Genomic DNA, 26,501 nt, shown 5'->3' with positions numbered 1-26,501 from the left:
ATGCGTTTTTTCCTGAATATATTCAGGAAAAAACGCATACGCCCTTTTTGGCCAAGTGCATCATTGTCGACGTTCTGCCTCTTTTCCTATGCTTTAAATGCAATTCCAGTCTGCCTACTGAAATCAGTTTCCTGCAATTCTGCCCCGCTTTCAAGTCCTCTTGGCAGCCTTACTTCAGTATATTTTTGGACGATAGCTATCATTTATAACTCTGCAGGTTTGTGAATTACAGTGCCCCTGAGCTCCTCTCTTCAACTCGCTTTCTTGTGAGCTGGCCGCAACACCGCAGGATTGCTTCAGGCCCTAATCTGGTTCCGGCACGGCACGCTGAGCCTTTGGTTAATTCCTCTTCCTGGTGGGAAATGAGAGTTAAATTTGCCCGTCCAGACACCTCCAGCTAGTCTCTCATTGGTTCTCCCTATTCCTGTTCATCTTCCGCAGAAATTGCAAACTGGGCCAAACAGGAGGTTAAAGGCACTGACTCTCCAAGTCGGGAGAGTGTTAGTAAAGCGTCTGGAATGTTGCACCCGAGTACCAGGGGACGAGAACTGAGACATATTGGAACACGTCTCCCGATCACACGGTTGATCATACTCTGGGTTCCACATGCATGATTTAGCTGAAGGAAGAATCCCTTAAACCTGGAGAGTTGAGACCCGTGGAATGGGTACCACGCAATATGACTTCAAAGGGTCTTCATTTGCTCACCGAACCTCTCCAATCCTATCACTGCTGCGTTTATGCCCCTGTACACACGCTTGATTCTCTTTCGGAGACATAGTGATCCATAGGTTTTAAGATACTTACTAGTCAGGTACATTCTTAGGTGTTTAATATGGGGTGTTGAGTCCATTTCGTTGAGCAAGGAGTAGCTCTTGTCTATTACATATTTGGCTTAAGGAACTTTATCTGTGCTCATTTCAATCTCTGGTTTTATGCAGCACCCCAACTAACCTTTCCCCTTAAGCAAGCATAAGTTGGTTTTCTAAATTTGAGACACTGTTCTGTTTTGTAATTCAGTTCCTGTGTAGCCAAGTTTACATTCCGTGTATTAGTGATATCTTATGATGTTTCTTTTTCTGTGTGACTTATTTCAGTTAGAATCTTCATACCTGAATCCACTCATTATGCTGCTACGGGCCTGATGACATAGATTTCATTTCTGAGTGATATTGCATTGTACGTAAGTACCACAACTTCTTTATCCATTTTTCACTTTCTGTGATATTGAACTTGTAACGTAAACGTGGTTCTGGTAAACAGAGCCGTTCAAAACTTTGGGGTGGCTGTGTCTTTTTGATTTTAATATCCCTAAGCTATAGGACCATAAGTGGAAGTGCCCTAGGCTCTGATGCTTTGTTTTTCAGATGTTTCAGGAAATACCATACACTTCTCCAGAGTGGCTGTTGGCAATTTACATCCCGCTCATCAGCACAACAAGGCTCCCAGTTCTCCATGGCCTGGCCTGCCTTTCTGGATTTTACACTTTTTTTGAGATGGCCCTTTTGACCGGGGGGATGTGAGACTTCATTGTAGTGTAGATTTCCTTTGCAAGCTTGCTTGGTTGCCCAAAAAGTGTGTATGCGTTTTTTCCTGAATATATTCAGGAAAAAACGCATACGCCCTTTTTGGCCAAGTGCATCATTGTCGACGTTCTGCCTCTTCCTATGCTTTAAATGCAATTCCAGTCTGCCTACTGAAATCAGTTTCCTGCAATTCTGCCCCGCTTTCAAGTCCTCTTGGCAGCCTTACTTCAGTATATTTTTGGACGATAGCTGTCATTTATAACTCTGCAGGTTTGTTAATTACAGTGCCCCTGAGCTCCTTTCTTCAACTCGCTTTCTTGTGAGCTGGCCGCAACACCGCAGGATTGCTTCAGGCCCTAATCTGGTTCCGGCACGGCACTCTGAGCCTTTGGTTAATTCCTCTTCCTGGTGGGAAATGAGAGTTAAATTTGTCCGTCCAGACACCTCCAGCTAGTCTCTCATTGGTTCTCCCTATTCCTGTTCATCTTCCGCAGAAATTGCAAACTGGGCCAAACAGGAAGTTAAAGGCACTGACTCTCCAAGTCGGGAGAGTGTTAGTAAAGCATCTGGAATGTTGCAACCGAGTACCAGGGGACGAGAACTGAGACATATTGGAACACGTCGCCATATCACATGGTTGATCATACTCTGGGTTCCACATGCATGATTTAGCTGAAGGAAGAATCCCTTAAACCTGGAGAGTTGAGACCCGTGGAATGGGTACCATGCAATATGACTTCAAAGGGTCTTCATTTGCTCACCGAACCTCTCCAATCCTATCATTGCTGCGTTTCTACCACTGTACACACGCTTGATTCTCTTTTGGAGACATAGCAATCCATAAGTTTTAAGATACTTACTAGTCAGCCACATTGTTAGGCGTTTAATATGGGGTGTTGAGCCCATTTCGTTTAGCAAGGAGTAGCTCTCGTCTATTACATATTTGGCTTAAGGATGTTTATCTGTGCTCATTTCAGTCTCTGGTTTTATGCAGCACCCCAACTCACCTTTCCCCTTAAGCAAGCATAAGTTTGTTTTCTAAATTTGAGACCCTGTTCTCTTTTGTAATCCAGTTCCTGTGTAGCCAAGTTTACATTCCGTTTATTAGTGATATCTTATGATGTTTCTTTTTCTGTGTGACTTATATCAGTTAGAATCATCATACCTGAATCCACTCATTATGCTGCTACGGGCCTGATGACATAGATTTCATTCCTGAGTGATATTGCATTGTACGTAAGTACCACAACTTCTTTATCCGTTTTTCGCTTTCTGCGATATTGAACTTGTACCGTAAACGAGGTTCTTGTCAACAGAGCCGTCCCAAACTTTGGGGTGGCTGTGTCTTTTTGATTTTAATTTCCCTAAGCTATAGGACCATAAGAGGAAGTGCCCTAGGCTCTGTTGCTTTGTTTTTTAGATGTTTCAGGAAACACCATACACTTCTCCCAAGTGGCTGTTGGCAATTTACATCCCGCCCATCAGCATAACAAGGCTCCCAGTTCTCCATGGCCTGTCCTGCCTTTCTGGATTTTACACTTTTTTCAGATGTCCCTTTTGACCGGGGGGAAGTGAGACTTCATTGTAGTGCAGATTTCCTTTGCAAGCTTGCTTGGTTGGACAAAGAGGGCATATGCGTTTTTTCCTGAATATATTCAGGAAAAAACGCATACGCCCTTTTTGGCCAAGTGCATCATTGTCGACTATCTGCCTCTTTTCCTATGCTTTAAATGCAATTCCAGTCTACCTCCTGAAAGCGGTTTCCTGCAATTCTGCCCGGCTTTCAAGTCCTCTTGGCAGCCTTACTTCAGTGTATTTTTGGACGATAGCTGTCATTTATAACTCTGCAGGTTTGTGAATTACAGTGCCCCTGAGCTCCTTTCTTCAACTCGCTTTCTTGTGAGCTGGCCACAACACCGCAGTATTGCTTCAGGCCCTAATCTGGTTCCGCCACGGCACGCTGAGCCTTTGGTTAATTCCTCTTCCTGGTTGTAAATGAGAGTTAAATTTGCCCGTCCAGACACCTCCAGCTAGTCTCTCATCGGTTCTCCCTATTCCTGTTCATCTTCCGCAGAAATTGCAAACTGGGCCAAACAGGAGGTTAAAGGCACTGACTCTCCAAGTCGGGAGAGTGTTAGTAAAGCGTCTGGAATGTTGCACCCGAGTACCAGGGGACGAGAACTGAGACATATTGGAACATGTCTCCCGATCACATGGTTGATCATACTCTGGGTTCCACATGCATGTTTTAGCTGAAGGAAGAATCCCTTAAACCTGGAGAGTTGAGACCCGTGGAATGGGTACCATGCAATATGACTTCAAAGGGTCTTCATTTGCTCACCGAACCTCTGCAATCCTATCACTGCTGCGTTTATGCCCCTGTACACACGCTTGATTGTCTTTCGGAGACATAGCGATCCATAGGTTTTAAGATACTTACTAGTCAGGTACATTCTTAGGCGTTTAATATGGGGTATTGAGTCCATTTCGTTGAGCAAGGAGTAGCTCTTGTCTATTACATATTTGGCTTAAGGAACTTTATCTGTGCTCATTTCAATCTCTGGTTTTATGCAGCACCCCAACTCACCTTTCCCCTTAAGCAAGCATAAGTTGGTTTTCTAAATTTGAGACCCTGTTCTCTTTTGTAATCCAGTTCCTGTGTAGCCAAGTTTACATTCCGTGTATTAGTGATTTCTTATGATGTTTCTTTTTCTGTGTGACTTATTTCAGTTAGAATCATCATACCTGAATCCACTCACTATTCTGCTACGGGCCTGATGACATAGAATTCATTGCTGAGTGATATTGCATTGTACGTAAGTAGCACAAATTCTTTATCCATTTTTCACTTTCTGTGATATTGAACTTGTACCATAAACGAGGTTCTTGTAAACAGAGCCGTCCCAAACTTTGGGGTGGCTGTGTCTTTTTGATTTTAATTTCCCTAAGCTATAGGACCATAAGTGGAAGTGCCCTAGGCTCTGTTGCTTTGTTTTTTAGATGTTTCAGGAAACACCATACACTTCTCCCTAGTGGCTGTTGGCAATTTACATCCCGCCCATCAGCATAACAAGGCTCCCAGTTCTCCATGGCCTGTCCTGCCTTTCTGGATTTTACACTTTTTTCAGATGGCCCTTTTGACCGGGGGGAAGTGAGACTTCATTGTAGTGCAGATTTCCTTTGCAAGCTTGCTTGGTTGACCAAAAAGGGCGTATGCGTTTTTTCCTGAATAGATTAAGGAAAAAACGCATACGCCCTTTTTGGCCAAGTGCATCATTGTCGACGTTCTGCCTCTTTTCCTGTGCTTTAAATGCAATTCCAGTCTACCTCCTGAAATCGGTTTCCTGCAATTCTGCCCCGCTTTCAAGTCCTCTTGGCAGCCTTACTTCAGTATATTTTTGGACGATAGCTGTCATTTATAACTCTGCAGGTTTGTGAATTACAGTGCCCCTGAGCTCCTTTCTTCAACTCGCTTTCTTGTTAGCTGGCCGCAACACCGCAGGATTGCTTCAGGCCCTAATCTGGTTCCGGCACGGCACGCTGAGCCTTTGGTTAATTCCTCTTCCTCGTGGGAAATGAGAGTTAAATTTGGCCGTCCAGAAACCTCCAGCTAGTTTCTCATTGGTCCTCCCTATTCCTGTTCATCTTCCACAGAAATTTCAAACTGGGCCAAACAGGAGGTTAAAGGCACTGACTCTCCAAGTCTGGAGAGTGTTAGTAAAGCGTCTGGAATGTTGCACCCGAATACCACGGGACGAAAACTGGGACATATTTGAACACGTCTCCGGATCACACGGTTGATCATACTCTGGGTTCCACATGCATGTTTTAGCTGACGGAAGAATCCCTTAAACCTGGAGAGTTGAGACCCGTGGAATGGGTACCATGCAATATGACTTCAAAGGGTCTTCATTTGCTTACCGAAACTCTTCAATCCTATCACTGCTGCGTTTATACCCCTGTACACACGCTTGATTCTCTTTCGGAGACATAGCAATCCATAGGTTTTAAGATACTTACTAGTCAGGTACATTCTTAGGCGTTTAATATGGGGTGTTGAGTCCGTTTCGTTGAGCAAGGAGTAGCTTTTGTCTATTACATATTTGGCTTCAGGAACTTTATCTGTGCTCATTTCAACCTCTGCTTTTATGCAGCACCCCAACTCACCTTTCCCCTTAAGCAAGCATATGTTGGTTTTCTAAATTTGAGACCATGTTCTGATTTGTAGTCCAGTTCCTGTGTAGCCGAGTTTACATTCCGTGTATTAGTGATATCTCATGATGTTTCTTTTTCTTGTGACTTATTTCAGTTAGAATCATCATACCTGAATCCACTCATTATGCTGCTATGGGCCTAATGACATAGATTTCATTGCTGAGTGATATTGCATTGTACGTAAGTACCACAACTTCTTTATCCATTTTTCACTTTCTGCGATATTGAACTTGTCCCGTACACGAGGTTCTTGTAAACAGAACCGTCCCAAACTATGGGGTGGCTGTGTCTTTTTGATTTTAATTTCCCTAAGCTATAGGACCATAAGAGGAAGTGCCCTAGGCCCTTTGCTTTGTTTCTTAGATGTTTCAGGAAACACCATACACTTCTCCCAAGTGTTTGTTGGCAATCTACATTCCGCCCATCATCATAACAAGGCTCCAAGTTCTCCATGGCCTGTCCTGCCTTTCTGGATTTTACACTTTTTTCAGATGGCCCTTTTGACAGGGGTGAAGTGAGACTTCATTGTAGTGCAGATTTCCTTTGCAAGCTTGCTTGGTTGGCCAAAAAGGGCGTATGCGTTTTTTCCTGAATATATTCAGGAAAAAACGCATACGCCCTTTTTGGCCAAGTGCATCATTGTGGACGTTCTGCCTCTTTTCCTATGCTTTAAATGCAATTCCAGTCTACCTCCTGAAATCGGTTTCCTGCAATTCTGCACCGCTTTCAAGTTCTCTTGGAAGCCTTACTTCAGTATATTTTTGGGCGATAGCTGTCATTTATAACTCTGCAGGTTTGTGAATTACAGTGCCCCTGAGCTCCTTTCTTCAACTCGCTTTCTTGTGAGCTGGCCGCAACACCGCAGGATTGCTTCAGGCCCTAATCTGGTTCCGGCACAGCACGCTGAGCCTTTGGTTAATTCCTCTTCCTGGTGGGAAATGAGAGTTAAATTTGCCCGTCCAGACACCTCCAGCTAGTCTCACATTAGTTCTCCCTATTCCTGTTCATCTTCTCCAGAAATTGCAAACTGGGCCAAACTGGGTCAAACAGGAGTTTAAGGCACTGACTCTCCAAGTCGGGAGAGTGTTAGTAAAGCGTCTGGAATGTTGCACCCGAGTACCAGGGGACGAGAACTGAGACATTAGAACACGTCTCCCGATCACACGGTTGATCATACTGTGGGTTCCACATGCATGTTTTAGCTGAAGGAAGAATCCCTTAAACCTGGAGAGTTGAGACCCGTGGAATGGGTACCATGCAATATGACTTCAAAGGTTCTTTGTTTGCTCACCAAACCTCTCAAATCCTATCACTGCTGCGTTTATGTCCCTGTACACATGCTTGATTCTCTTTTGGAGACATAGCAATCCATAGGTTTTAAGATAATTAGTAGTCAGGTACATTCTTAGACGTTTAATATCGGGTGTTGAGTCCTTTTCGTTGAGCAAGGAGTAGCTCTGGTCTATTACATATTTGGCTTAAGGAACTTTATCTGTGCTCATTTCAATCTCTGGTTTTATGCAGCACCCCAACTCACCTTTCCCCTTAAGCAAGCATAAGTTGGTTTTCTAAATTTGAGACCCTGTTCTGTTTTGTAATTCTGTTCCTGTGTAGCCAAGTTTACATTCCGTGTATTAGTGATATCTTATGATGTTTTTTTTTCTGTGTGATTTATTTCAGTTAGAATCGTCATACCTGAATCCACTCATTATGCTTCTACGGGCCTGATGACATAGATTTCATTTCTGAGTGATATTGCATTTTACGTAAGTACCACAACTTCTTTAATCATTTTTCACTTTCTGCGATATTGAACCTGTCCCTTAAAAGAGTTTCTTGTAAACAGAGCCGTCCCAAACTTTGGGGTGGCTGTGTCTTTTTGATTTTAATTTCCCTAAGCTATAGGACCATAAGTGGAAGTGCCCTAGGCTCTGTTGCTTTGTTTTTTAGATGTTTCAGGAAACACCATACACTTCTTCAGAGTGGCTGTTGGCAATATACATCCCACCCATCAGCATAACAAGACTCCCAGTTCTCCATGGCCTGTCCTGCCTTTCTGGATTTTACACTTTTTTCAGATGGCCCTTTTGACAGGTGTGAAGTGAGACTTCATTGTAGTGCAGATTTCCTTTGCAAGCTTGCTTTGTTGGCCAAAAAGGGCGTATGCGTTTTTTCCTTAATATATTCAGGAAAAAACACATACGCCCTTTTTGGCCAAGTGCATCATTATCGACGTTCTGCCTCTTTTCCTATGCTTTAAATGCAATTCCAGTCTGCCTACTGAAATCAGTTTCCTGCAATTCTGCCCCGCTTTCAAGTCCTCTTGGCAGCCTTACTTCAGTATATTTTTGGACGATAGCTGTCATTTATAACTCTGCATGTTTGTTAATTACAGTGCCTCTGAGCTCCTTTCTTCAACTCGCTTTCTTGTGAGCTGGCCGCAACACCGCAGGATTGCTTCAGGCCCTAATCTGGTTCCGGCACGGCACTCTGAGCCTTTGGTTAATTCCTCTGCCTGGTGGGAAATGAGAGTTAAATTTGTCCGTCCAGACACCTCCAGCTAGTCTCTCATTGGTTCTCCCTATTCCTGTTCATCTTCCACAGAAATTGCAAACTGGGCCAAACAGGAGGTTAAAGGCACTGACTCTCCAAGTCGGGAGAGTGTTAGTTAAGCGTCTGGAATGTTGCACCCGAGTACCAGTGGACGAGAACTGAGACTAATTGGAACACATCTCCTGATCACACGGTTGATCATACTCTGGGTTACACATGCATGTTTTAGCTGAAGGAAGAATCCCTTAAACCTGGAGATTTGAGACCCGTGGAATGGGTACTATGCCATATGACTTCAAAGGGTCTTCATTTGCTCACCGAACCTCTCCAATCCTATCACTGCTGCCTTTATGCCCCTGTACACACACTTGATTCTCTTTCGGAGACATAGCAATCCATAGGTTTTAAGATACTTACTAGTCAGGTACATTCTCAAGTGTTTAATATGGGGTGTTGAGTCCATTTCGTTGAGCAAGGAGTAGCTCTTGTCTATTACATATTTGGCTTAAGGAACTTTATCTGTGCTCATTTCAATCTCTGGTTTTATGCAGCACCCCAGCTCACCTTTCCCCTTAAGCAAGCATAAGTTGGTTTTCTAAATTTGAGACCCTGTTCTGTTTTGTAATTCAGTTCCTGTGTAGCCAAGTTTACATTCCGTGTATTAGTGATATCTTATGATGTTTCTTTTTCTGTGTGACTTATTTCAGTTAGAATCATCATACCTGAATCCACTCATTATGCTGCTACGGGCATGATGACATAGATTTCATTTCTGAGTGATATTGCATTGTACGTAAGTACCACAACTTCTTTATCCATTTTTCACTTTCTCTGATATTGAACTTGTAACGTAAACGTGGTTCTGGTAAACAGAGCCGTTCCAAACTTTGGGGTGGCTGTGTCTTTTTGATTTTAATATCCCTAAGCTATAGGACCATAAGTGGAAGTGCCCTAGGCTCTGATGGTTTGTTTTTCAGATGTTTCAGGAAATACCATACACTTCTCCAGAGTGGCTGTTGGCAATTTACATCCCGCTCATCAGCACAACAAGGCTCCCAGTTCTCCATGGCCTGTCCTGCCTTTCTGGATTTTACACTTTTTTTGAGATGGCCCTTTTGACCGGGGGGATGTGAGACTTCATTGTAGTGTAGATTTCCTTTGCAAGCTTTCTTGGTTGGCCAAAAAGTGTGTATGCGTTTTTTCCTGAATATATTCAGGAAAAACGCATACGCCCTTTTTGGCCAAGTGCATCATTGTCGACGTTCTGCCTCTTCCTATGCTTTAAATGCAATTCCAGTCTGCCTACTGAAATCAGTTTCCTGCAATTCTGCCCCGCTTTCAAGTCCTCTTGGCAGCCTTACTTCAGTATATTTTTGGACGATAGCTGTCATTTATAACTCTGCAGGTTTGTTAATTACAGTGCCCCTGAGCTCCTTTCTTCAACTCGCTTTCTTGTGAGCTGGCCGCAACACCGCAGGATTGCTTCAGGCCCTAATCTGGTTCCGGCACGGCACTCTGAGCCTTTGGTTAATTCCTCTTCCTGGTGGGAAATGAGAGTTAAATTTGTCCGTCCAGACACCTCCAGCTAGTCTCTCATTGGTTCTCCCTATTCCTGTTCATCTTCCGCAGAAATTGCAAACTGGGCCAAACAGGAAGTTAAAGGCACTGACTCTCCAAGTCGGGAGAGTGTTAGTAAAGCATCTGGAATGTTGCAACCAAGTACCAGGGGACGAGAACTGAGACATATTGGAACACGTCGCCATATCACATGGTTGATCATACTCTGGGTTCCACATGCATGATTTAGCTGAAGGAAGAATCCCTTAAACCTGGAGAGTTGAGACCCGTGGAATGGGTACCATGCAATATGACTTCAAAGGGTCTTCATTTGCTCACCGAACCTCTCCAATCCTATCATTGCTGCGTTTCTACCACTGTACACACGCTTGATTCTCTTTTGGAGACATAGCAATCCATAAGTTTTAAGATACTTACTAGTCAGCCACATTGTTAGGCGTTTAATATGGGGTGTTGAGCCCATTTCGTTTAGCAAGGAGTAGCTCTTGTCTATTACATATTTGGCTTAAGGAAGTTTATCTGTGCTCATTTCAGTCTCTGGTTTTATGCAGCACCCCAACTCACCTTTCCCCTTAAGCAAGCATAAGTTTGTTTTCTAAATTTCAGACACTGCTCTCTTTTGTAATCCAGTTCCTGTGTAGCCAAGTTTACATTCCGTTTATTAGTGATATCTTATGATGTTTCTTTTTCTGTGTGACTTATATCAGTTAGAATCATCATACCTGAATCCACTCATTATGCTGCTATGGGCCTGATGACATAGATTTCATTCCTGAGTGATATTGCATTGTACGTAAGTACCACAACTTCTTTATCCGTTTTTCGCTTTCTGCGATATTGAACTTGTACCGTAAACGAGGTTCTTGTCAACAGAGCCGTCCCAAACTTTGGGGTGGCTGTGTCTTTTTGATTTTAATTTCCCTAAGCTATAGGACCATAAGTGGAAGTGCCCTAGGCTCTGTTGCTTTGTTTTTTAGATGTTTCAGGAAACACCATACACTTCTCCCAAGTGGCTGTTGGCAATTTACATCCCGCCCATCAGCATAACAAGGCTCCCAGTTCTCCATGGCCTGTCCTGCCTTTCTGGATTTTACACTTTTTTCAGATGTCCCTTTTGACCGGGGGGAAGTGAGACTTCATTGTAGTGCAGATTTCCTTTGCAAGCTTGCTTGGTTGGACAAAGAGGGCATATGCGTTTTTTCCTGAATATATTCAGGAAAAAATGCATACGCCCTTTTTGGCCAAGTGCATCATTGTCGACTATCTGCCTCTTTTCCTATGCTTTAAATGCAATTCCAGTCTACCTCCTGAAAGCGGTTTCCTGCAATTCTGCCCGGTTTTCAAGTCCTCTTGGCAGCCTTACTTCAGTGTATTTTTGGACGATAGCTGTCATTTATAACTCTGCAGGTTTGTGAATTACAGTGCCCCTGAGCTCCTTTCTTCAACTCGCTTTCTTGTGAGCTGGCCGCAACACCGCAGTATTGCTTCAGGCCCTAATCTGGTTCCGGCACGGCACGCTGAGCCTTTGGTTAATTCCTCTTCCTGGTTGTAAATGAGAGTTAAATTTCCCCGTCCAGACACCTCCAGCTAGTCTCTCATCGGTTCTCCCTATTACTGTTCATCTTCCGCGGAATTTGCAAACTGGGTCAAACAGGAGGTTAAAGGCACTGACTCTCCAAGTCAGGAGAGTGTTAGTAAAGCGTCTGGAATGTTGCACCCGAGTACCAGGGGACGAGAACTGAGACATTGGAACACGTCTCCCGATCACACAGTTGATCATACTGTGGTTTTCACATGCATGTTTTAGCTGAAGGAAGAATCCCTTAAACCTGGAGAGTTGAGACCCGTGGAATGGGTACTATGCAATATGACTTCAAAGGGTCTTCGTTTGCACACCGAACCTCTCCAATCCTGTCACTGCTGCATTTATTCCCCTGTACACACGCTTGATTCTCTTTCGGAGACATAGCAATCCATAGGTTTTAAGATACTTACTAGTCAGGTACATTCTTAGGCTTTTAATATGGGGTGTTGAGTCCATTTCGTTGAGCAAGGAGTAGCTCTTGTCTATTACATATTTGGCTTCAGGAACTTTATCTGTGCTCATTTCAATCTCTGGTTTTATGCAGCACCCCAACTCACCTTTCCCCTTAAGCAAGCATAAGTTGGTTTTCTAAATTTGAGACCCTGTTCTGTTTTGTAATTCAGTTCCTGTGTAGCCAAGTTTACATTCCGTGTATTAGTGATATCTTATGATGTTTCTTTTTCTGTGTGACTTATTTCAGTTAGAATCATCATACCTGAATCCACTCATTATGCTGCTACGGGCCTGATGACATAGATTTCATTTCTGAGTGATATTGCATTGTACGTAAGTACCACAACTTCTTTATCCATTTTTCACTTTCTCTGATATTGAACTTGTAACGTAAACGTGGTTCTGGTAAACAGAGCCGTTCCAAACTTTGGGGTGGCTGTGTCTTTTTGATTTTAATATCCCTAAGCTATAGGACCATAAGTGGAAGTGCCCTAGGCTCTGATGGTTTGTTTTTCAGATGTTTCAGGAAATACCATACACTTCTCCAGAGTGGCTGTTGGCAATTTACATCCCGCTCATCAGCACAACAAGGCTCCCAGTTCTCCATGGCCTGTCCTGCCTTTCTGGATTTTACACTTTTTTTGAGATGGCCCTTTTGACCGGGGGGATGTGAGACTTCATTGTAGTGTAGATTTCCTTTGCAAGCTTTCTTGGTTGGCCAAAAAGTGTGTATGCGTTTTTTCCTGAATATATTCAGGAAAAACGCATACGCCCTTTTTGGCCAAGTGCATCATTGTCGACGTTCTGCCTCTTCCTATGCTTTAAATGCAATTCCAGTCTGCCTACTGAAATCAGTTTCCTGCAATTCTGCCCCGCTTTCAAGTCCTCTTGGCAGCCTTACTTCAGTATATTTTTGGACGATAGCTGTCATTTATAACTCTGCAGGTTTGTTAATTACAGTGCCCCTGAGCTCCTTTCTTCAACTCGCTTTCTTGTGAGCTGGCCGCAACACCGCAGGATTGCTTCAGGCCCTAATCTGGTTCCGGCATGGCACTCTGAGCCTTTGGTTAATTCCTCTTCCTGGTGGGAAATGAGAGTTAAATTTGTCCGTCCAGACACCTCCAGCTAGTCTCTCATTGGTTCTCCCTATTCCTGTTCATCTTCCGCAGAAATTGCAAACTGGGCCAAACAGGAAGTTAAAGGCACTGACTCTCCAAGTCGGGAGAGTGTTAGTAAAGCATCTGGAATGTTGCAACCAAGTACCAGGGGACGAGCACTGAGACATATTGGAACACGTCGCCATATCACATGGTTGATCATACTCTGGGTTCCACATGCATGATTTAGCTGAAGGAAGAATCCCTTAAACCTGGAGAGTTGAGACCCGTGGAATGGGTACCATGCAATATGACTTCAAAGGGTCTTCATTTGCTCACCGAACCTCTCCAATCCTATCATTGCTGCGTTTCTACCACTGTACACACGCTTGATTCTCTTTTGGAGACATAGCAATCCATAAGTTTTAAGATACTTACTAGTCAGCCACATTGTTAGGCGTTTAATATGGGGTGTTGAGCCCATTTCGTTTAGCAAGGAGTAGCTCTTGTCTATTACATATTTGGCTTAAGGAAGTTTATCTGTGCTCATTTCAGTCTCTGGTTTTATGCAGCACCCCAACTCACCTTTCCCCTTAAGCAAGCATAAGTTTGTTTTCTAAATTTCAGACACTGCTCTCTTTTGTAATCCAGTTCCTGTGTAGCCAAGTTTACATTCCGTTTATTAGTGATATCTTATGATGTTTCTTTTTCTGTGTGACTTATATCAGTTAGAATCATCATACCTGAATCCACTCATTATGCTGCTATGGGCCTGATGACATAGATTTCATTCCTGAGTGATATTGCATTGTACGTAAGTACCACAACTTCTTTATCCGTTTTTCGCTTTCTGCGATATTGAACTTGTACCGTAAACGAGGTTCTTGTCAACAGAGCCGTCCCAAACTTTGGGGTGGCTGTGTCTTTTTGATTTTAATTTCCCTAAGCTATAGGACCATAAGTGGAAGTGCCCTAGGCTCTGTTGCTTTGTTTTTTAGATGTTTCAAGAAACACCATACACTTCTCCCAAGTGGCTGTTGGCAATTTACATCCCGCCCATCAGCATAACAAGGCTCCCAGTTCTCCATGGCCTGTCCTGCCTTTCTGGATTTTACACTTTTTTCAGATGTCCCTTTTGACCGGGGGGAAGTGAGACTTCATTGTAGTGCAGATTTCCTGTGCAAGCTTGCTTGGTTGGACAAAGAGGGCATATGCGTTTTTTCCTGAATATATTCAGGAAAAAATGCATACGCCCTTTTTGGCCAAGTGCATCATTGTCGACTATCTGCCTCTTTTCCTATGCTTTAAATGCAATTCCAGTCTACCTCCTGAAAGCGGTTTCCTGCAATTCTGCCCGGTTTTCAAGTCCTCTTGGCAGCCTTACTTCAGTGTATTTTTGGACGATAGCTGTCATTTATAACTCTGCAGGTTTGTGAATTACAGTGCCCCTGAGCTCCTTTCTTCAACTCGCTTTCTTGTGAGCTGGCCGCAACACCGCAGTATTGCTTCAGGCCCTAATCTGGTTCCGGCACGGCACGCTGAGCCTTTGGTTAATTCCTCTTCCTGGTTGTAAATGAGAGTTAAATTTCCCCGTCCAGACACCTCCAGCTAGTCTCTCATCGGTTCTCCCTATTACTGTTCATCTTCCGCGGAATTTGCAAACTGGGTCAAACAGGAGGTTAAAGGCACTGACTCTCCAAGTCAGGAGAGTGTTAGTAAAGCGTCTGGAATGTTGCACCCGAGTACCAGGGGACGAGAACTGAGACATTGGAACACGTCTCCCGATCACACAGTTGATCATACTGTGGTTTTCACATGCATGTTTTAGCTGAAGGAAGAATCCCTTAAACCTGGAGAGTTGAGACCCGTGGAATGGGTACTATGCAATATGACTTCAAAGGGTCTTCGTTTGCACACCGAACCTCTCCAATCCTGTCACTGCTGCATTTATTCCCCTGTACACACGCTTGATTCTCTTTCGGAGACATAGCAATCCATAGGTTTTAAGATACTTACTAGTCAGGTACATTCTTAGGCTTTTAATATGGGGTGTTGAGTCCATTTCGTTGAGCAAGGAGTAGCTCTTGTCTATTACATATTTGGCTTCAGGAACTTTATCTGTGCTCATTTCAATCTCTGGTTTTATGCAGCACCCCAACTCACCTTTCCCCTTAAGCAAGCATAAGTTGGTTTTCTAAATTTGAGACCCTGTTCTGTTTTGTAATTCAGTTCCTGTGTAGCCAAGTTTACATTACATGTATTAGTGATATCTTATGATGTTTCTTTTTCTGTGTGACTTATTTCAGTTAGAATCATCATACCTGAATCCACTCATTATGCTGCTACGGGCCTGATGACATAGATTTCATTGCTGAGTGATATTGCTTTGTACGTAAGTACCACAACTTCTTTATCCATTTTTCGCTTTCTGCGATATTGAACTTGTACCGTAAATGAGGTTCTTGTAAACAGAGCCTTCCCAAACTTTGTGGTGGCTGTGTCTTTTTTATTTTAATTTCCCTAATCTATAGGACCATAAGTGTAAGTGCTCTAGGCTCTGATGCTTTGTTTTTTAGATGTTTCAGGAAACACCATACACTTCTCCCGAGTGGCTGTTGGCAATTTACATCCCGCCCATCAGCACAACAAGGCTCCCAGTTCTCCATGGCCTGTCCTGCCTTTCTGGATTTTACACTTTTTTCAGATGGCCCTTTTGACCGGGGGGAAGTGAGACTTCATTGTAGTGCAGATTTCCTTTGCAAGCTTGCTTTGTTGGCCAAAAAGGGCGTATGCGTTTTTTCCTGAATATATTCAGGAAAAAACGCATACGCCCTTTTTGGCCAAGTGCATCATTGTCGACGTTCTGCCTCTTTTCCTATGCTTTAAATGCAATTCCAGTCTGCCTACTGAAATCAGTTTCCTGCAATTCTGCCCCGCTTTCAAGTCCTCTTGGCAGCCTTACTTCAGTATATTTTTGGACGATAGCTGTCATTTATAACTCTGCAGGTTTGTGAATTACAGTGCCCCTGAGCTCCTTTCTTCAACTCGCTTTCTTGTGAGCTGGCCGCAACACCACAGGATTGCTTCAGGCCCTAATCTGGTTCCGGCACGGCACGCTGAGCCTTTGCTTAATTCCTCTTCCTGGTGGGAAATGAGAGTTAAATTTGCCCGTTCAGACACCTCCAGCTAGTCTCTCATTGGTTCTCCCTATTCCTGTTTATCTTCCGCAGAAATTGCAAACTGGGCCAAACAGGAGGTTAAAGGCACTGACTCTCCAAGTCGGGAGAGTGTTAGTTAAGCGTCTGGAATGTTGCACCCGAGTACCAGTGGACGAGAACTGAGACTAATTGGAACACATCTCCTGATCACACGGTTGATCATACTCTGGGTTACACATGCATGTTTTAGCTGAAGGAAGAATCCCTTAAACCTGGAGATTTGAGACCCGTGGAATGGGTTCTATGCAATATGACTTCAAAGGGTCTTCGTTTGCTCAGTGAACCTCTCCAATCCTATCACTGCTGCATTTATTCCCCTGTACACACGCCTGATCCTCTTTCGGAGACATAGCAATCCATAGGTTTTAAGATACTTACTAGTCAGGTACATTCTTAGGCTTTTAATATGGGGTGTTGAGTCCATTTCGTTGAGCAAGGAGTAGCTCTTGTCTATTACATATTTGGCTTAAGGAACTTTATCTGTGCTCATTTCAATCTCTGGTTTTATGCAGCACCCCAACTCACCTTTCCCCTTAAGCAAGCATAAGTTGGTTTTCTAAATTTGAGACCCTGTTCTGTTTTGTAATTCAGTTACTTTGTAGCCAAGTTTACATTCCATGTATTAGTGATATCTTATGATGTTTCTTTTTCTGTGTGACTTATTTCAGTTAGAATCATCATACCTGAATCCACTCATTATGCTGCTACGGGCGTGATGACATAGATTTCATTGCTGAGTGATATTGCTTTGTACGTAAGTACCACAACATCTTTATCCATTCTTCACTTTCTGCGATATTGAACTTCTACCGTAAACGAGGTTCTTGTAAACAGAGCCGTCCCAAACTTTGGGGTGGCTGTGTCTTTTTGATTTTAATTTCCCTAAGCTATAGGACCATAAGTGGAAGTGCCCTAGGCTCTGTTGCTTTGTTTTTTAGATGTTTCTGGAAACACCATACACTTCTCCAGATTGGCTGTTGGCAATTTACATCCCGCCCATCAGCATAACAAGGCTCCCAGTTCTCCATGGCCTGTCCTGCCTTTCTGGATTTTACACTTTTTTCAGATTGCCCTTTTGTCCGGCAGGAAGTGAGACTTCATTGTAGTGCAGATTTCCTTTGCAATCTTGGTTGGTTGGCCAAAAAGGGCGTATGCGTTTTTTCCTGAATATATTCAGGAAAAAACGCATACACCCTTTTTGGCCAAGTGCATCATTGTGGACCTTCTGCCTCTTTTCCTATGCTTTAAATGCAATTCCAGTCTACCTCCTGAGATCGGTTTCCTGCAATTCTGCCCCACTTTCAAGTCCTCTTGGCAGCCTTACTTCAGTATATTTTTGGACCATAGCTGTCATTTATAACTCTACAGATTTGTGAATTACAGTGCCCCTGAGCTCCTTTCTTCAACTCGCTTTCTTGTGAGCTGGCCGCAACACCGCTGGATTGCTTCAGACCCTAATCTGGTTCCATCAGGGCACGCTGAGACTTTGGTTAATTCCTTTTCCAGTTGGGAAATGAGAGTTAAATTTGCCCATCCACACACCTCCAGCTAGTCTCTCATTGGTTCTCCCTATTCCTGTTCATCTTCCGCAGAAATTGCAAACTGGGCCAAACAGGAGTTTAAAGGCACTGACTCTCCAAGTCGGGAGAGTGTTAGTAAAGCGTCTGGAATGTTGCACCTGAGTCCCAGGGGACGAGACCTGAGACATATTTGAACACGTCTCCCGATCAAATGGTTGATCATAGTCTGGGTTCCACATGCATGTGTTAGCTGAAGGAAGAATCCGTTAAACCTGGAGAGTTGAGACCCGTGGAATGGGTACCATGCAATATGACTTCAAAGGGTCTTCATTTGCTCACCGAACCTCTCCAATCCTATCACTGCTGCGTTTATGCCCCTGTACACATGCTTGATTCTCTTTTGGAGACATAGCAATCCATAGCTTTTAAGATACTTACTAGTCAGGTACATTATTAGGCGTTTAATATGGGGTGTTGAGTCCATTTCGTTGAGCAAGGAGTAGCTCTTGTATATTACATATTTGGCTTAAGGAACTTTATCTGTGCTCATTTCAATCTCTGGTTTTATGCAGAAGCCCAACTCACCTTTCCCCTTAAGCAAGCATAAGTTGGTTTTCTGAATTTGAGACCCTGTTCTGTTTTGTAATCCAGTTCCTGTGTAGCCAAGTTTACATTCCGTGTATTAGTGATATCTTATGATGTTTCTTTTTCTGTGTGACTTATTTCAGTTAGAATCATCATACCTGAATACACTCATTATGCTGCTACGAGCCTGATGACATAGATTTCATTGCTGAGTGATATTGCATTGTACGTAAGTACCACAACTTCTTTATCCATTTTTCGCTTTCTGCGATATTGAACTTGTACCGTAAACGAGGTTCTTGTAAACAGAGCCATCCCAAACTTTGGGGTGGCTGTGTCTTTTTGGTTTTAATTTCCCTAAGCTATAGGACCATAAGTGGAAGTGCCCTAGGCTCTGTTGCTTTGTTTTTTAGATGTTTCAGGAAACACCATACACTTCTCCCGATTGGCTGTTGGCAATTTACATCCCGCCCATCAGCACAACAAGGCTCCCTGTTCTCCATGGCCTGTCCTGCCTTTCTGGATTTTACACTTTTTTCAGATGGCCCTTTTGACCGGGGGAAGTGAGACTTCATTGTAGTGCAGATTTCCTTTGCAAGCTTGCTTGGTTGGCCAAAAAGGGCGTATGCGTTTTTTCCTGAATATATTCAGGTAAAAACGCATACGCCCTTTTTGGCCAAGTGCATCATTGTCGACGTTCTGCCTCTTTTCCTATGCTTTAAATGCAATTCCAGTGTACCTCCTGAAATCGGTTTCCTGCAATTCTGCCCCGCTTTCAAGTCCTCTTGGCAGCCTTACTTCAGTATATTTTTGGACGATAGCTGTCATTTATAACTCTGCAGGTTTGTGAATTACAGTGCCCCTGAGCTCCTTTCTTCAACTCGCTTTCTTGTGAGCTGGCCGCAACACCGCAGGATTGCTTCAGGCCCCAATCTGGTTCTGGCACGGCACGCTGAGCCTTTGGTTAAATCCTCTTCCTGGTGGGAAATGAGAGTTAAATTTGCCCGTCCAGACACCTCCAGCTAGTCTCTCATTGGTTCTCCCTATTCCTGTTCATCTTCCGCAGAAATTGCAAACTGGGCCAAACAGGAGGTTAAAGGCACTGACTCTCCAAGTCGGGAGAGTGTTAGTTAAGCGTCTGGAATGTTGCACCCGAGTACCAGGGGACGAGAACTGAGACATATTGGAACATGTCTCCCGATCTCACGGTTGATCATACTCTGAGTTCCACATGCATGTTTTAGCTGAAGGAACAATCCCTTAAACCTGGAGAGTTGAGACCCGTGGAATGGCTACCGTGCAATATGACTTCAAAGGGTCTTTGTTTGCTCACCGAACCTCTCCAATCCTATCACTGTTGCATTTATGCCCCTGTACACATGCTTGATTCTCTTTCAGAGAAATAGCAATCCATAGGTTTTAAGATACTTACTAGTCAGGTACATTCTTGGACGTTTAATATGGGGAGTTGAGTCCATTTCGTTGAACAAGGAGTAGCTCTTGTCTATTACATATTTGGCTTAAGGAACCTTATCTGTGCTCATTTCAATCTCTGATTTTATGCAGCACCCCATCTCACCTTTCCCCTTAAGCAAGCATAAGTTGGTTTTCTAAATTTGAGACCTTCTTCTGTTTTGTAATTCAGTTCCTGTGTAGCCAAGTTTACATTCCGTGCATGAGTGATATCTTATGATGTTTCTTTTTCTGTGTGACTTATTTCAGTTAGAATCATCATACCTGAATCCACTCATTATGCTACTACGGGCCTGATGACATAGATTTCATTGCTGAGTGATATTTCATTGTACGTAAGTACCACAACTTCTTTATCCGTTTTTCGCTTTCTGCGATATTGAACTTGTACCGTAAACGAGGTTCTTGTAAACAGAGCCATCCCAAACTTTGGGGTGGCTGTGTCTTTTTGATTTTAATTTCCCTAAGCTATAGGACCCTAGGTGGAAGTGCCCTAGGCTCTGTTGCTTTGTTTATTAGATGTTTCAGGAAACACCATACACTTCTCCCGAGTGGCTGTTGGCAATTTACATCCCGCCCATCAGCATAACAGGGCTCCCAGTTCTCCATGGCCTGTCCTGCCTTTCTGGATTTTACACTTTTTTCAGATGGCCCTTTTGACTGGGGGGAAGTGAGACTTCATTGTAGTGCAGATTTCCTTTGCAAGCTTGCTTGGTTGGCCAAAAAGGGTGTATGCGTTTTTTCCTGAATATATTCAGGAAAAAACGCATACACCCTTTTTGTCCAAGTGCATCATTGTGGACGTTCTGCCTCTTTTCCTATGCTTTAAATGCAATTCCAGTCTACCTCCTGAAATCGATTTTCTGCAATTCTGCCCCGCTTTCAAGTCCTCTTGGCAGCCTTACTTCAGTATATTTTTGGACGATAGCTGTCATTTATAACTCTGCAGGTTTGTGAATTACAGTGCCCCTGAGCTCCTTTCTTCAACTCGCTTTCTTGTGAGCTGGCCGCAACTCCGCAGGATTGCTTCAGGCCCTAATCTGGTTCCAGCACGGCATGCTGAGCCTTTGGTTAATTCCTCTTCCTGGTGGGAAATGAGAGTTAAATTTGCCCGTCCAGACACCTCCAGCTAGTCTCTCATTGGTTCTCCCTATTCCTGTTCATCTTCCGCGGAAATTGCAAACTGGGCCAAACAGGAGGTTAAAGGCACTGACTCTCCAAGTTGGGAGAGAGTTAGTAAAGCAGCTGGAATGTTGCACCCGAGTACCAGGGGACGAGAACTGAGACATATTGGAACATGTCTCCCGATCACACGGTTGATCATACTCTGGGTTCCACATGCATGTTTTAGCTGAAGGAAGAATCCCTTAAACCTGGAGAGTTGAGACCCGTGGAATGGGTACCATGCAATATGACTTCAAAGGGTCTTCATTTGCTCACCGAACCTCTGCAATCCTATCACTGCTGCGTTTATGCCCCTGTACACACGCTTGATTGTCTTTCGGAGACATAGCGATCCATAGGTTTTAAGATACTTACTAGTCAGGTACATTCTTAGGCGTTTAATATGGGGTGTTGAGTCCATTTCGTTGAGCAAGGAGTAGCTCTTGTCTATTCCATATTTGGCTTAAGGAACTTTATCTGTGCTCATTTCAATCTCTGGTTTTATGCATCACCCCAACTCACCTTTCCCCTTAAGCAAGCATAAGTTGGTTTTCTAAATTTGAGACCCTCTTCTGTTTTGTAATCCAGGTCCTGTGTAGCCAAGTTTACATTCCGTGTATTAGTGATATCTTATGTTTCTTTTTCTGTGTGACTTATTTCAGTTAGAATCATCATACCTGAATCCACTCATTATGCTGCTAAGGGCCTGATGACATAGATTTCATTGCTGAGTGATATTGCATTGTAATTAAGTACCACAACTTCTTTATCCATTTTTCACTTTCTGCGATATTGAACTTCTACCGTAAACGAGGTTCTTGTAAACAGAGCCGTCCCAAACTTTGGGGTGGCTGTGTCTTTTTGATTTTAATTTCCCTAAGCTATAGGACCATAAGTGGAAGTGCCCTAGGCTCTGTTGCTTTGTTTTTTAGATGTTTCAGGAAACACCATACACTTCTCCCGAGTGGCTGTTGGCAATTTACATCCCGCCCATCAGCATACCAAGGCTCCCAGTTCTCCATGGCCTGTCCTGCCTTTCTGGATTTTATACTTTTTTCAGATGGCCATTTTGACCCGGGGGAAGTGAGACTTCATTGTAGTGCAGATTTCCTTTGCAAGCTTGCTTGGTTGGCCAAAAAGTGCGTATGCGTTTTTTCCTGAATATATTCAGGAAAAAACCCATACGCCCTTTTTGTCCAAGTGCATCATTGTCGACGTTCTGCCTCTTTTCCTATGCTTTAAATGCAATTCCAGTCTACCTCCTGAAATCGGTTTCCTGCAATTCTGCGCCAATTTCAAGTCCTCTTGGCAGCCTTCCTTCAGTATATTTTTGGACGATAGCTGTCATTTATAACACTGCAGGTTTGTGATTACACTGCCCCTGAGCTCCTTTCTTAAACTCGCTTTCTTGTGAGCTGTCCGCAACACCGCAGGATTGCTTCAGGCCCTAATCTACTTCCGGCATGGCACACTGAGCCTATGGTTAATACCTCTTCCTGGTGGGAAATGAGAGTTAAATTTGCCCGTCCAGACACCTCCAGCTAGTCTCTCATTTGTCCTCCCTATTCCTGTTCATCTTCCGCAGAAATTGCAAACTGGGACAAACAGGAGGTTAAAGGCACTGACTCTCCAAGTCGGGAGAGTGTTAGTAAAGCGTCTGGAATGTTGCACCCGAGTACCAGGGGACGAGAACTGAGACATATTGGAAAACGTCTCCCGATCACACGGTTGATCATACTCTGGGTTCCACATGCATGTTTTAGCTGAAGGAAGAATCCCTTAAACCTGGAGAGTTGAGACCCGTGGAATGGGTACCATGCAATATGACTTGAAAGGGTCTTCATTTGCTCACCGAACCTCTCCAATCCTATCACTGCTGCGTTTATTACCCTGTACTCACACTTGATTCTCTTTCAGAGACATAGCAATCTTTAGGTCTTAAGATACTTACTAGTCAGGTACATTATAAGGTGATTAACATGGGGTGTTGAGTCCATTTCGTTGAGCAAGGAGTAGCTCTTGTCTATTCCATATTTGGCTTAAGGAACTTTATCTGTGCTCATTTCAATCTCTGGTTTTACGCAGCACCCCAACTCACCTTTCCCCTTAAGCAAGCATAAGTTGGTTTTCTAAATTTGAGACCCTGTTCTGTTTTGTAATCCAATTCCTGTGTAGCCAAGTTTACATTCCGTGTATTAGTGATATCTTATGATGTTTCTTTTTCTGTGTGACTTATTTCAGTTAGAATCATCATACCTGAATCCACTCATTATGCTGCTACGGGCCTGATGACATAGATTTCATTGCTGAGTGATATTGCATTGTACGTAAGTACCACAACTTCTTTATCCATTTTTCACTTTCTGCGATATTGAACTTGTACCGTAAACGAGGTTCTTGTAAACAGAGCCATCCCAAACTTAGGGGTGGCTGTGTCTTTTTGATTTTGATTTCCCTAAGCTATAGGACCATATGTGGAAGTGCCCTAGGCTCTGTTGCTTTGTTTTTTAGATGTTTCAGGAAACACCATACACTTCTCCCGAGTGGCTGTTGGCAATTTACATCCCGCCCATCAGCATAACAAGGCTCCCAGTACTCCGTGGCCTGTCCAGCCTTTCTGGATTTTACACTTTTTTCAGATGGCCCTTTTGACCAGGGGGAAGTGAGACTTCATGGTAGTGCAGATTTCCTTTGCAAGCTTGCTTGGTTGGCCAAAAAGGGCGTATGCGTTTTTTCCTGAATATATTCAGGAAAAAACGCATACGCCCTTTTTGGCCAAGTGCATCATTGTCGACGTTCTGCCTCTTTTCCTATGCTTTAAATGCAATTCCACTCTACCTCCTGAAATCGGTTTCCTGCAATTCTGGCCCGCTTTCAAGTCCTCTTGGCAGCCTTACTTCAGTATATTTTTGGACGATAGCTGTCATTTATAACTCTGCAGGTTTGTGAATTACAGTGCCCCTGAGCTCCTTTCTTCAACTCGCTTTCTTGTGAGCTGGCCGCAACACTGCAGGATTGATTCAGGCCCTAATCTGGTTCCGGCACGGCACGCTGAGCCTTTGGTTAATTCCTCTTCCTGGTGGGAAATGAGAGTTAAATTTGCCCCTCCAGACACCTCCAGCTAGTCTCTCATTGGTTCTCCCTATTCCTGTTCATCTTCCACAGAAATTGCAAACTGGGCCTAACAGGAGGTTAAAGGCACTGACTCTCCAAGTCTGGAGAGTGTTAGTAAAGCGTCTGGAATGTTGCAACCGAGTACCAGGGGACGAGAACTGAGACATATTGGAACACGTCTCCCGATCACACGGTTGATCATACTCTGGGTTCCACATGCATGATTTAGCTGAAGGAAGAATCCCTTAAACCTGGAGAGTTGAGACCCGTGGAATGGGTACTATGCAATATGACTTCAAAGGGTCTTCATTTGCTCACCGAACCTCTGCAATCCTATCACTGCTGGGTTTATGCCCCTGTACACACGCTTGATTCTCTTTCGGAGACATAGTGATCCATAGCTTTTAATATACTTACTAGTCAGGTACATTCTTAGGTGTTTAATATGGGGTGTTGAGTCCATTTCGTTGAGCAAGGAGTAGCTCTTGTCTATTCCATATTTGGCTTAAGGAACTTTATCTGTGCTCATTTCCATCTCTGGTTTTATGCAGCACCCCAACTCACCTTTCCCCTTAAGCAAGCATAAGTTGGTTTTCTAAATTTGAGACCCTGTTCTCTTTTGTAATCCAGTTCCTCTGTAGCCAAGTTTACATTCCGTGTATTAGTGATATCTTATGATGTTTCTTTTTCTGTGTGACTTATTTCAGTTAGAATCATCATACCTGAATCCACTCATTATGCTGCTACGGGCCTGATGACACAGATTTCATTGCTGAGTGATATTGCATTGTACGTAAGTATCACAACTTCTTTATCCATTTTTCACTTTCTGCGATATTGAACTAGTCCCTTAAACGAGTTTCTTCTAAACAGAGCTGTCCCAAACATAGGGGTGGCTGTGTCTTTTTGATTTTAATTTCCCAAAGCTTTAGGGAGATAAGTGGAAGTGCCCTAGGCTCTGTTGCTTTGTTTCTTAGATGTTTCAGGAAACACCATATACTTCTCCCAAGTGGCTGTTGGCAATTTACATCCCGCCCATCAGCATAACAAGGCTCCCAGTTCTCCATGGCCTGTGTTGCCTTTCTGGATTTTACACTTTTTTCAGATGGCCCTTTTGACCGGGGGGAAGTGAGACTTCATTGTAGTGCAGATTTCCTTTGCAAGCTTGCTTGGTTGGCCAAAATGGGCGTATGCGTTTTTTCCTGAATATATTCAGGAAAAAACGCATACGCACTTTATGGCCAAGAGCATCATTGTCGACGTTCTGCCTCTTTTCCTATGCTTTAAATGCAATTCCAGTCTACCTCCTGAAATCGGTTTCCTGCAATTCTGGCCCGCTTTCAAGTCCTCTTGGCAGCCTTACTTCAGTATATTTTTGGACGATAGCTGTCATTTATAACTCTGCAGGTTTGTGAATTACAGTGCCCCTGAGCTCCTTTCTTCAACTCGCTTTCTTGTGAGCTGGCCGCAACACCGCAAGATTGCTTCAGGCCCTAATCTGGTTCCGGCACGGCACGCTGAGCCTTTGGTTAATTCCTCTTCCTGGTGTGAAATGAGAGTTAAATTTGCCCGTCCAGACACCTCCAGCTAGTCTCTCATTGGTTCTCCCTATTCCTGTTCATCTTCCGCAGAAATTGCAAACTGGGCCAAACAGGAGGTTAAAGGCACTGACTCTCCAAGTCGGGAGAGTGTTAGTAAAGCGTCTGGAATGTTGCACCCGAGTACCAGGGGACGAGAACTGAGACATATTTGAACACGTCTCCCGATCACACGGTTGATCATACTCTGGGTTCCTCATGTATGATTTAGGTGAAGGAAGAATCCCTTAAACCTGGAGAGTTGAGACCCGTGGAATGGGTACCATGCAATATGACTTCAAAGGGTCTTCATTTGCTCACCGAACCTCTCCAATCCTATCACTGCTGCGTTTATGCCCCTGTACACACGCTTGATTCTCTTTCGGAGACATAGCGATCCATAGGTTTTAAGATACTTACTAGTCAGGTACATTCTTAGGCGTTTAATATGGGGTGTTGAGTCCATTTCGTTGAGCAAGGAGTAGCTCTTATGTATTACATATTTGGCTTAAGGAACTTTATCTGTGCTCATTTCAATCTCTGGTTTTATGCAGCACCCCAACTCACCTTTCCCCTTAAGCAAGCATAAGTTGGTTTTCTAAATTTAAGACCCTGTTCTGTTCTGTAATCCAGTTCCTGTGTAGCCAAGTTTACATTCCGTGTATAAATGATATCTTATGATGTTTCTTTTTCTTGTGACTTATTTCTGTTAGAATCATCATACCTGAATCCACTCATTATGCTGCTACGGGACTGATGACATAGATTTCATTGCTGAGTGATATTGCATTGTACGTAAGTACCAAAACTTCTTTATCCATTTTTCACTTTCTGCGTTATTGA

At 43.6% G+C, this 26,501-nt stretch overlaps 1 long non-coding RNA gene across 9 annotated transcripts in view; it reads left to right on the top strand.

The window, feature by feature from the left end:
- Positions 1 to 26,501, top strand: part of LOC125963349 (uncharacterized) — a 344,783-nt gene that overhangs the window by 165,378 nt on the left and 152,904 nt on the right. For 3 of the 9 annotated variants that reach the window (XR_007475179.1, XR_007475182.1, XR_007475186.1), the window contains exon 1: positions 15,365 to 15,395. The exons of 3 other annotated variants lie outside the window; for them this stretch is intronic. This is a non-coding gene — a long non-coding RNA (uncharacterized LOC125963349). Of the gene's footprint in view, positions 1 to 15,364; positions 15,396 to 16,944; positions 16,976 to 26,501 lie in introns of those variants that run through there. 3 more of the 9 variants (XR_007475178.1, XR_007475181.1, XR_007475185.1) reach the window with 1 other exon arrangement.

This window comes from Orcinus orca, unplaced genomic scaffold (genome assembly GCF_937001465.1).
Source record: "Orcinus orca unplaced genomic scaffold, mOrcOrc1.1 scaffold_93, whole genome shotgun sequence".
Lineage (NCBI taxonomy): Eukaryota > Metazoa > Chordata > Mammalia > Artiodactyla > Delphinidae > Orcinus > Orcinus orca.
This window is presented reverse-complemented; position numbering and strand designations above follow the sequence as displayed.